Source organism: Manacus vitellinus, unplaced genomic scaffold, assembly GCF_001715985.3.
Source record: "Manacus vitellinus isolate BGI_N305 unplaced genomic scaffold, ASM171598v3 scaffold_43_pilon, whole genome shotgun sequence".
Taxonomy (NCBI): Eukaryota; Metazoa; Chordata; class Aves; order Passeriformes; family Pipridae; genus Manacus; species Manacus vitellinus.
Genome location: NW_021940560.1, coordinates 730,976 through 742,485, shown reverse-complemented (window position 1 = coordinate 742,485; position 11,510 = coordinate 730,976).

Sequence of the window (11,510 nt, the reverse complement as noted above, 5' to 3'; positions counted from 1 at the left end):
CGGCGGGGGAGCACAAAGGGCTGCAGGACATGCATCACTTGGTCCCCTATTAATGCTTCAGGAGCTCTGGCTCCCCGTGTTTTGCCCTCCTCGAGGCATATTTCACATATTGTTTTTAAAGCTTCTCACAGAGCCCGAGGAGCAAAACTTAGATCCAATCCAGTCTGACAGGTAAAGGGCACCGTGAAGGTTCCGTGAGCGTGGCTGCTACAGGGGGAATGTGCTCAGGATGTGGAACACCCTTTCTGTGCCGAGCACATCCCTGTCCCCCAAGCACGTTTGTCCAAGCACTCCTTGCTACTGAGCAGGAAAATCATCATTTTATGCTGTGAGGTAAAGCACTGCCTTACCCTTTCTGTGCCTTCTCCCTTGCTGTCACCTTGTCACTGTGCAGAGCCACTGCAGGAAAGGCAAACCAGGGAAGAGGGGGAAAGCAGCACCACAGATTTCCCTTGCACGGGAAGTAACACACTTCTAGACAAACTCCTTGGTATGAAAAAATTCATGGCAACTACAGGAGAGCCTAAAAACAAGTGAGCATTTTAAGAAGTCCTTCTGTTTGTTCATCGATCCAGCCAGGATGAAAAGTTTACATTTTCATAAATGATGGGCATAGTTATGCATGAAATTTCTGAGTCTCTGAATGGTAGAGAACTCTGTGTACCCAGACTGGTTTGGGTTGGAAGGGACCTTAAAGCTCATCTTATTCCCTCTCCTGCCATGGGCAGGGGCACCTTCCCCTAGACCAGGTACATCTCCTGTTAATCAGGCACCTCTGAGGTGTCTGGGCACAGGTACCAACAGCCTGGACTCCCTTTTGAAAGAAAAGGTTTCATCAAATTGTTTTAAAACTTGCATTTCAATATATATAATGGTTTTTGTACTTAACATAACTCCCAGGAAGCATTACTACGTTGTTCTCTTCCTGACAAAGCCATTGGGCTCAGCAGGGTTCCTGCAGTAACAGCCCCAGGAAGAGAAATGCTCTAAAACAGTATGTTATAGATGTCTCTTTTGAGATGCATGAGGTTCAAAAGTACATAAAACTACTGCTGCAGTAATTTCTACTCCTACAATTCCATCTCAGAACCTCAGAACTCTCTGCTCGGCCTTTGCAACGCTCGTGTTTGTGTTCCAATTTTTCCCACGTCTTTGATGACGACTGTTTTCACCAGCAGCAGGGCCCAACTCCCTGACAGAGATATTACACAGGGAATTAATTATAGGAGAAGCAGCACTGAAAATAACTCCCGGGTCAGGTTTGTGCCGTGTGTTAATTTTACCTAATCAAACACAGCCAAACTATGGCCCAAAAGAAACCCAACAAGAGGAGGCAGCCTCAGGCATTGTCCAGAGCCCATGGGTAGGGTGTGAGGCTCCAGCCCTCAGCTGATCCCATCCCTCAAGCCATGACTCCAGCTCCAGCCCAGACAGCAACCCCTTCTCCCCACGTCACTCCTGCCCAGGGCTCCGTGCACGCCCTGCAGCTCCAGCACCAGGGAATCCTCTTACAGGGAAGATCTGAGAACAACTGACAGCAAAGTCACTGAGAATCCCACAGATTTAATGCCAGAGCCCTTCAGAAGAGGGTCTGGGAACTGGGCACAGTCCAGTGCTCAGAGTAAGGAGCCAGAGGGTGGGTACCTTTAAACACATAATGGGTTTTGATCAAGATCCCACCAATGAAGAACTTCAAGGAGAAGAGGAAATCTTTCAAACCTGAAGAATTGCACCTTGTCTTTGTCCTGGAGGAAATCTTATACATCTTTTAATTACACTCTCCAAGTCAACAAAGCCTATCCACATCTTAATTGCAGCCTTTTAAATCAAAATCCCACTCCAGCTCTTATTTTCCCGTGTTTCCCAAACTGTGGGATGACTCCCCTGCTATCCCAAAGCAGGAAAATATTGCTTGATGTAGCACCAGTCCTGTTCCTGAGTTCTTCTGATGGCAGCAGAACAGCCTCACGCTGTGTTTTACATCAGTTCATATAAATGACAGATGGAAAGACATTTAATTTACCCCACTCAAACAAGGAGCACTTCCCCAGGCCTTCTCAAACAACGAGGAGGAACTCAGACCTCGCTGGCAGTTGCGTGGAGCTGACAGGTCAAGGCACAGTCAGATGTTCATCACACACCAGGGCATTATCCAAACAACTCAGCACACCCAGGAACAGGGAAAAAGGGCTGTTAAACGGAGCAGGAGCTGAAGGCAGAGCAGTGGCTGCCTGCACAGCAATTCTGTCTGTTCTTCTAGACAGTCACAGGAAAATTAGGAAGTTAAAAATAGGAAACTCACTTGCTGGAGCCAGTCCAGGGGAGATAACAGAAATGCTCCAAGGGCTGGAGCCCCTCTGCTCTGGAGCCAGGCTGGGAGAGCTGGGGGGGTTCACCTGGAGAAGGGAAGGCTCCAGGGAGAGCTGAGAGCCCCTTCCAGGGCCTAAAGGGGCTCCAGGAGAGCTGGAGAGGGACTGGGGACAAGGGATGGAGGGACAGGACACAGGGAATGGCTTCCCACTGCCAGAGGGCAGGGAGAGATGGGATATTGGGAAGGAATTCCTCCCTGTGAGACTGTCCCTGCCCATGGCAGGGGGTGGAACCAGGTGAGCTTTGAGGTCCCTTCCAACCCAGGCCATTCTGAGAGTCCATGGAAGAAGTAGAACAGAAACCTCCCCATCTCTTAAGATGCAAATCCTTGGAACACAAGGTAACTAAAACAGGCAGTGCCTGCCTGAGGCCCCCAGTGCCCCACAGGTCCCCTTCCTGCTCCCTGCACTGGGGCAGGGTGGTTGTTCTCACATCCAACTGACCATCTCAACAGGAAATCATTAAGGTAGGGCTGTGGAGGTTTATCCTCTGTGCATTTGTTTGTTTTAATTGAGCTTCCCTTAATATTTTGAGTTCACTGGTGCCCAAATCCAGAGACATTCAGAGCTCGGCTCAACACCAAAACCAGACCAGCTGGGTCTCCTAAACATTTACTGCTCATGCTTATATTGATGAGGATTTTCTCCTTCTTCAGCTGTCTTTATCCTAAAAAGTTGATATTTTGCACTGCTTTAACTCAGGAAAATATAAGGGCTTTTTTAGAAATACTTGGTGGATTTTATTTTTCCCCCCACACCGCTGTCTGGTGGGAATCTCTAATCTTCCCTTTGGAAATCAGGCTCATCTGGAGGCAAGGCAGAGAAATGCCAAATGGTAAACTTCAATACAGATCTGCTCTCCCAAACCCCAAAATTAAGCCATTGTTATTGCACCATTCGAGGGACCGAATGACTCCAAACCATAATTTAGTGAAGATCAAGTGTAAAATCTGTTTAATAATATCTGATACATCCTCTATCTCTGAGATTATATCCTGCATTTGCAGGGCATTGACTCCATAATCTAACAGGTCTTTTCCATCTCTGACTTCTATTAGCCTATGAATTACAACAAAAGGACCATTAGGCAAACCATAATTGTGGAAACAGCCTCTGACACGTGAGACTAACTCCTGCCATGGCAGGCAAAACTAAAATTAAAACACAGGCAGACAACTGAAAGGAAAGCTTTCCCTTTATCCAAGTGTTATCTTGCTTGATTGAAATCAGGGAAAAAAAAAAAACCTACTTAAGTCACAGAAAAGGCACTTTTTCTCCCCATCTTATTGGGGAAAATACCTTGTTTTGGCAGCACAGCAAGTGCTGGTTTGCCCCTGCAGGAAGGATGGGACTGGGGGGTTATTTGGGATATTTTTCTCATCTCCTGCCTCTTCCTAACCCAACTTGCCCTATGCTCTAGAGCCAGTTCTGCCAGGGCAAGTCACATATCTTGGCTTCCAATGAGCTTCACGTGGGGAAAGATAAAACAAAAGAACCCAAAAAGCCCAGAAAAGGCAGAAATCCTCCAGCCGAGGCTGTCTGGGAGGGGGCTGGAAACGCAGCCATCCTCCAGCAGCCCTGGCTAAGACACATTCCTGCAAAGGTCATGGGCTCTGGGAACAGCACAGAGGGAAGAGGAGCTGGCAGGGAAGTCCCACCCTGTAACACACCCGGGCACACGAGCTGTGCCCAGCCAGCAGCAGAGCAGCACCTCCAGCCCCTGCTCCAGGGCTCCCTGAGGGGCCTGAGCTCAGCCTGGCCCCAGGAGCAGGTCGGGTACTGCTGTCCCCAGTGCCACAGGAGCTGCCAAAGCCAGTGCCAGCAGAAGGGTTGCAGGCACAGAGCTGGTATTGCTCCTGAGCATCCACCCTCCCCTGGCAGCACTGCCACCCCAGCACCAACCTCAGCCGCCACCAGCTCGGTCCTGGGGATGGCAGGGATGTGGGGTCCAGCTAAAACTGACCAAAGCCCCAGGATCCACCTGGGGTGTGTGAACAGCTGAGAGAATTCCAGCCCTACCCACCGAGCCCAGAGGCACCACACGCTGCAGTCCCCGAGCTCAGGCCTCGGTGCTCTCGGTGCTCCTGCACTGTGCTCTGCAGGTGTGCAGCTCTCCAGGGGTGTAGAGATCCAATACCACGGGTATTGGGAATGAACACACCATGGAATCATGTCCCCTCGGTCCCACCCAGGCAGGATGTCACCCCTGTGCTCAGAGAAGGGGTTTGAGACCAGCAGAGCATCCCCTGCACTGGAGTGAGCCATTCCCAACACCCTCCCGACAAAAGCCACAGCTTTCAGCTCTCTGTAATGTTTCTCCAGCTTAATTAAGAAATACTTTTCACATGACCAACTGCTCCTTTTTTCTCCATTACTTCTAACACGACTGTTTATGCAAAACACACTCGTTAAAGACAGTTCTGCAGCATCATCTCTTCTCGCCGCTACTCGCAAAGAAAAAGCACGGGCTGATCCCTTACCTTTGCACGTCCTACGGCTTCCAAGATGCCAGGCTGGAGGAGCTGCCACCTGGAGCCAAGCCCGAGCGTCCATGTGCCGTGCCAGGCTCGGGCACAGCTGTGCCCTGCCCATGGAGCAGACTTACCACACATCTGCTCGCCCGCTCCCAGCCCTCCCGGCGCGAGAGCTGCCAATTGTGCCTCGCCGTGCCAAGCCGTGTGGCAGAGAGGTTGGGTTAGTATTCATGGAACAGAGGGATATCCAGGAGGGATTAGGAGGACTCTCAAGATCACTTCTGTTTGCGACTCGAGCGGGGTTTGAAAACGGGTCTTTTCAAATGGCAGCGAGTGAAATTATCCATTTCTGCCACAACGCGCTCGGAGCCACAGCAACACTTGCATTGAAAAATCAGCTTTCCAAGGGGGTTAGGAGTTGGCAGCAAGTGTTCTCCATGAGCTAATAGCGGCCACACCTGAATTGTTTCTCTCATTCAAATCAAATCCTGAGGAATATCCATGCAAAGAGTCTGTTGGCCAAACAGAATCCATGGAGAAGAACCTGGCAAAGCCCACTCGGGTTAAACAGGGAAGTGTCGCCCACTGACGGTTGTGCCACGCTCACTGTCATCACCTGCTGCACTTCAGAGCCACCAGCTCCTGAAAAAGGCAGGAGCAGTGCAGGACACAACCCTGCAGGAGCAGGAGGAGTGGTAGGAAATGGTAGAAACGTTAATATTGACTCTCTCCCAAATACAACCCCCCAGAACAGGCTGCTGGGCACTGCCTTCCCCTCGCCCCCCCAGGTGCTCCCTCTCACCCCTTCGCCTCAGAGCACACACCCAGCTTTACTTTCACGGAAACACTAAGGTTGGAAAAGACCTTAAAGGTTGGAAAAATGCTCCCAGTCAGCCCCTTCTTGATTTCTCTTTCAAACAGGACTTTGTTAGACAGTGCATTGGAAGTTCCAGCATGCTCCCATCTCCATTTCCACACTCTGAGCTGAAATTCAGTCCAAACCAGGGGATTCCACAGCACAGCTTCTTCTGCACCAAGAGAACCAACCCCTCCTATTGTACTTCCCTGTTTTCCTAAATAAAGATCACTGTGCTATTAATCCTAATTAAAGATTGGCTTAAGGTGTGAAGGATTTGGGGCTACACAAATAAAAACAACAAGGTTTCTTCCTGGAAATTGGAAGTGCACTCCAGCACAGACACCTAGGAACATTCTCTGGGCTTGTGTGTCTTGTGATCACTGCAGGAAACAAACCTGCTCCAGGTTTCCATGGCACAGGTATTGCTGGGATTACAGTACTAACAGTTTCTCTCCAGCCCCTGGTTTACTGAACCTGTGGCTTCCTGCCCTGAGATGCCCCCAAAGGCAGAGAGCAGATGTTTGGGATTCAATTTAGCACAACCTCACGAATATCAGTAACTTTTTCCTAATAACTTCACGTCATTAACTCGCATTTGCTTTGCAAATCTGCTAAAAATACAACTCTAAAGCATTTTAGGGAATGTGCATTTCTCCCCGTGGCCCTGCTGCTCACTTGCAGATGATGGAAGTGTTGTGAACACATGGAATGTATTTGTTTGTGTCAGGAAATGCCATGAAATAAAAACATAACAGTTCTTTCAGTTCTATAAACTCCATCTTCAGGAATTACCACAGAGTCATTTGTATAGAGATTTTCAGGAAAAAAAAGACATCAATATGTGACTTGAAATTAATTTGTAATAGGCTCACAAAACACACAACTGTGTTTTATTGTCCTTCCTTGTGCTCTCTGTAAAAAAACCCAGATTATTCATTATATAAATATCATGAATACATGATTTGGGGGTTCTATTCTTTGGGACCCTCAATCATTTACATTTTATAAAATGATATGATGTTGTGCTGACTAGTCCTGAGTTGCAGCAGTTTATTGATACCATGTACTCACATGTGTAAGGTTGAAAAATTCATGGCCAGACACTGCAATCACATTACTCAAGAATCATGTCCCTTTTCCTTGGGCACATCCAGGGAAACACCCAATTTTACAGTAAAACCAGAAAAAAACCCACGTGATAGCATCTGATCACTTCATCTCTCAAAATGCTTAATGGCAGCTGTGGGGAAACGTGTTCTGAAAAAGAGAGTCCTGAACCTCCACTAAGTAACTGCAGAGACAAACCCCCCAAAACCCCCTGTTTGCAGGAGCAGCCAGCCCTGGTTCTGTGGGCTCAGCAGATTCCTGCTCTTACACTCGTGTTTGCCATTTTGTACAACAGGAGAGCAAAGCTGCCAAAACTAAGGGTCCCAGCCCACTGAAATGGCTGTGAAAGGAAACTCTGAACAATGTAATGGTGGCACAGCTGCTACACAGAGGACTTTCAGAACCACAGGATCACACAATCCCAGAACAGTTTGGGTTGGAAGGTTAAAGCTCATCTCATTCTGCCGTCCCAGGGTGCTCCAAGCCCCACCCAGCCTGGCCTTGGACACTTCCAGGGATGGGGCAGCCACAGCTGCTCTGCAGGCTGGCAGGGAGTGAGTGGAGATAAAAACAGAAGAAATATTTGGGACAAAAAAAAAAAAAGTCAACCTGTGCAAAGCAGGGACAAGTGTCAGAGAAGGAGCTTTAGAAGGAATCCTGCAGGATTGGCCGTGTTGGTGCCAGAGGAGTGATGTCTGCACTGGCAGGTACCAAACACCTGCAGAAAAGCCACTGCATGTGCCCAGAGGAGTGTGGCCCCTGCCCCTGTGCAGCACAGAGTCACACCTGGCACATGAGGGGCTCTGGCCCTCCTCCCCCGTGCCAGGGAACTGTGGGATGCAGCATCCCTGCCCACCACCTCGGCCACGCTGCCTCCATCGCTGCCGAGCTGTTCTCTGCCTGCCAAGACAGACCCAGCACAACCCACTGGAAATTAAGGCCATGCTTCTGATCTGAACAGCAAACCCACCCTCTTCCAGCAGTGGCTCTGCCCCCCACGCCGTGACCCGAGCCCATCCCTGGCTCCCGGTGCCGCTCCCTCCCCAGAGACAGAACATTTCCAGAGGGGCTGGCGGCGGCCGCTCGCTCCTCCCGCAGCCGAGCCCCCCCATCCTTGGCCTTTTAAGTTTAGCTCCAGAGCTTGTCGCTTCACTTTATCTCTTCATGAAGCAGCTGGAGGGTGCCTGGGTTTGAGGTGGGTACCTGAACTGCTCTGGAGAGCAGAGCCAGCGCCGCAGGCCCTGCCCTGTCCCCGCCGAACCCACCGAGCGGCACCGGCACCGCGCCAGGACCGGCACAGCAACCACCGGCACAGCAACCTCCAACTCAGCACCAGAGCAGCTCCCTCGGGCCCACACACGGGCACTGCCCCGGCACTGCAAACCCCAACCATTTCCACAGGTTTTGCTGGGAGCACACTGAGAAGACTTTGGGCTGTTTGTTCTATACCTGCCCCACGTTCCATTGTCTGCAGTTCTGACTGGGCTGCTGCAGTTCTCTGTGCAATTCACTTGGAACATGAAAATGACAGAATAACTGAAATTTTGGGTTGATGTCTCTCTCTCTAGAAAACCACATTAGTCAAGAAAAATGATCTAAGTGATGTTATTTACTGTTTTTTAACACGTGCAGGCCCCTGTGCCTTCAATAAGACACCCAGCAAGCATTAAAAGCTGCTTTTGCCGGCGCTGTAGAGCAGATGCATCCAATTAAAGCCATTAATTCAACGACCAAAGCCGAAGTACTGCAATCTAGAGCATCAACCCAGCACACACAGCAACAATCAGCATCTGCCAAAATCCCACCACAGTGATCCCCACTGCCGGGGTCGGGGGAATGGGCTCCAACCCTGCCAAGGGGTTACACAAAAGCTGAGTGTCCACACACAAAACTTGTTCAAACATCATGTCTCCTGAACAGAAACATTCCTCTGAATTAAACTCTTCCACCTCACGAAAGCAGCTCAATCATAAATGAGGGAGCTGAGGAGGAAGAGATGAACAAACACAGAACACCCGAATCGCACTTGTGGAAATCCTGTCACCCTAAGGAAGGTCCCAAATTCCCAGGTGAGATTTGGTTTCTTACAGAAGATTGTACAGATTTGGATAAAAATCAGAAACTCTCTGACTGGACACGAGGCCTGTTCAATGAGATGTGCTGCTTACACTCGTCCAAAACCAGGTTTCTCCTCAGTCCCTCAGCCAGGCACCGTCCCCATCGTGCAGCAAACACTGTGCTGGGAACTCGAGCACCCCCAAACCTCCTCACTGGATCAAGCAGAGCTGCCTTGCCAGCGCTGGAATGAACCAGATACATTCCTGCTGCATCTCCAGGAAGCTCCAGTCGTGCACACATCCCTCACCTTCAGATCTGGCAGATCTGTATTCCAGACGTGCTGCTTTGGAACGAGAACACAAATCACCTGTTCTGTCAAAACGAGCTCTCCTGGTCATCCTTGCACTCCATGGAAATGCACTAATCCCATTAAAATGCAATAATCCCATTATTTAGCTAGGCATGTACTTTAAAATAAAATGAAATTTAAAAAAAAAAAAAGCACAAAGCTTGAGTTCTACAGATCCACCCTCTTGCCTCCAAACCACAACACCGGTGAAGGCAACTATTCACTGCTAAAACAGGGGAGCAAAGACAGGAGGAAAACAGGAAAACAGAGAAAACACACCATATAGAAAATGTCAAATATGTCAAAACATTCATGAATACCAACATCTCCCTCTGCACCGTCCCCAGCTGCAAAGGTTACTTAGGGCTAACGTTTCAGCAAGTGCAGATTATGCAGCGCTGGGTTTACTTATACATAAAAAAAAATCAGCTACAGGTGCATCTGAAGTGCCTTTTGCACGCAGCCAGTCCGGGGATTTCTCCCACTGAAGGAAAGCCAGGAGGGCAAAAACCACATAAAACATGAATTTGCCAGCTCTGACTACCCCAGACCTAAATTCCCCCTGGCTGCTCCCGGTGTTCCTGACACGTGCAATGAGGATAATCAGGGAAAGGACTAAAAGTAAGTGTTGCTGACTGCAACCCCAAACTAATAAAGCTCCTGCACAGGTCTCGTGCCTGCAGCAATTCATCTCCGGGAAAGGCGGGTTCAGAACACGGCGTGACACTTCCCTGTCCCCAAGTCACTGACGGAGAATGATATGGGAATTATATCAGCCCAGTTTTATGGGACTGGGAGCACAACACGGCCAGGACAACGTGGCATCGTCCAGGCCCTCGGACAAACGGAGCTGAAATTAAATGTCACAAGTGGAACGCGGCAGACTGTGCGAGCAAACACCCGACCTGGATCCGCCCCAGTTCGCCTGTCGAGTTTGGAAATCTTGGCATGTTTGGGGAAATTGTGCCTCGGTGTAACCTCCTCATCCATCAGCACCAGGAGGAGAAAGGTGCCCTGCTCTGCCTCAGCAGTGAGACCCTCCCTGGCTGAGGCTTCACTGGGAACACAAGTGTGACTCAGACAGAGCAAGCAGGCTCCATTCTCACATATCAGTGCATCAGAGGAGCAAGTCTGTAGAAAATAGTGCAATTGTACTAGCAAAAAAAAGTTGGGTTCAAATCATCCCAGTGGGCTGATGACAAACCACAGAACCTGACCTCCCCAGGGAACAAACCAGGACAGGTCTGGCTGCTCCTCACACCAGCCCAGCAGAACGAGCAGTAACAAATTCCAGCAGCAGCACAGAGCTAAAATAATTAAGATAACTATTGATCTGGAATACTGCAAGCCTGGAGAAGTGAAATCTTTTAATAAATCCTCCCATTGATACCACCAGTTAAAAATTATTCCTTCAGCTCCACATTCTGCTTCGAGCTCCCAACTCCAAACATTTTTCTGAATGTCTCTATACAGTACTCAGTGTTTCTTCCCTGCTTCCTTGCTGTCCTTCCCTGAGCCTGCAGAACGGGGAAAGCAGCGGACCCAGGGAGCACAGAGCCTCCAGCAGCCCTTCCCTCTCCAGCCTGCCCTTTAAACAAGCCCCCCCGGGCCCCTGGAAGCGTTCCCTCCCCGTGTTCCCAGCCCGAGCCCACCTGGATGCCCGTGCCCAGGCAGGCAGGGTCCCTCCAGCCGCTGATCCACACAGGGCTCCTCTGCCCGGCCACCCTCCGAGCCACGGACAGGGCAGGAGCCCACCCGGGGGGCTGAGGAGAGGGGGAAACACAGGGGAAGAGGGCATGGCTGGGGGTAAAAGCCGAGGCAGGTGCGAAATGGCTGCCTGGGAAGGATAAATCCTCCTCTCCCCAGGTGCAGAGGGTTAAACCTGTTAGAAAAGTTACTGCAGAAGACGCTGAGGCAAGTGGTGGAAGCAGCTGATTTTGGGGGAGAATTGGGAGCAGGTGTGGGCATATTTAAAGGGAGGTCGAGTTGTTAAATCCTTTCTATAAACAGGTGTGCTTTTTTCCATTTAAAAACCCTTCTAAAGCATAGACATTTACACTTCTGTATCTACTCACACATGTTTAGGGAATATCTATATTCCATATATATTATCTAGGTTAAAGTCACAACGACTCCAATCCCGTGTCCTTGGCAATCCCAAGCTCAAAACCCCGCTCAGCATGAATTAGGCAGCACCTAACTCTACCCCAGCCCCACTCGCTGCCCCCCGCACCCGCCTGAGGTGGGACCGACTCTTAATTCTTCTTACAACTCTTTATTTTAGGAATTTTTCT